Source organism: Anser cygnoides, chromosome 8 (assembly GCF_040182565.1).
Source record: "Anser cygnoides isolate HZ-2024a breed goose chromosome 8, Taihu_goose_T2T_genome, whole genome shotgun sequence".
Classification (NCBI taxonomy): domain Eukaryota; kingdom Metazoa; phylum Chordata; class Aves; order Anseriformes; family Anatidae; genus Anser; species Anser cygnoides.
The window spans coordinates 11,424,319-11,424,569 of NC_089880.1; positions in this window are offsets into that span (position 1 = coordinate 11,424,319).

A 251-nucleotide genomic window follows, 5' to 3' on the forward strand; every position below is an offset into this window, starting at 1 on the left:
TTGCATGGAGCTGACAAGATGACAAGGTGCAAATACGCCAGGCTGCTCGGGAGTAATTTTTACAGCAGCTCTGCCTCGTGCACGCTTTTATTGCAAAGAGGGTAATCGGGCCTCTTCATTATTGAAAACATATTTACTACCCCTCGGCCGCTCTCGCCCATTTTTGCCAGCCCCTTCCTTCCCCCCTTAACTATCCTGTCCTCCACGAGATATGATCTCATAAATTTACAGTGTACTTGCTGTCTGCAAAG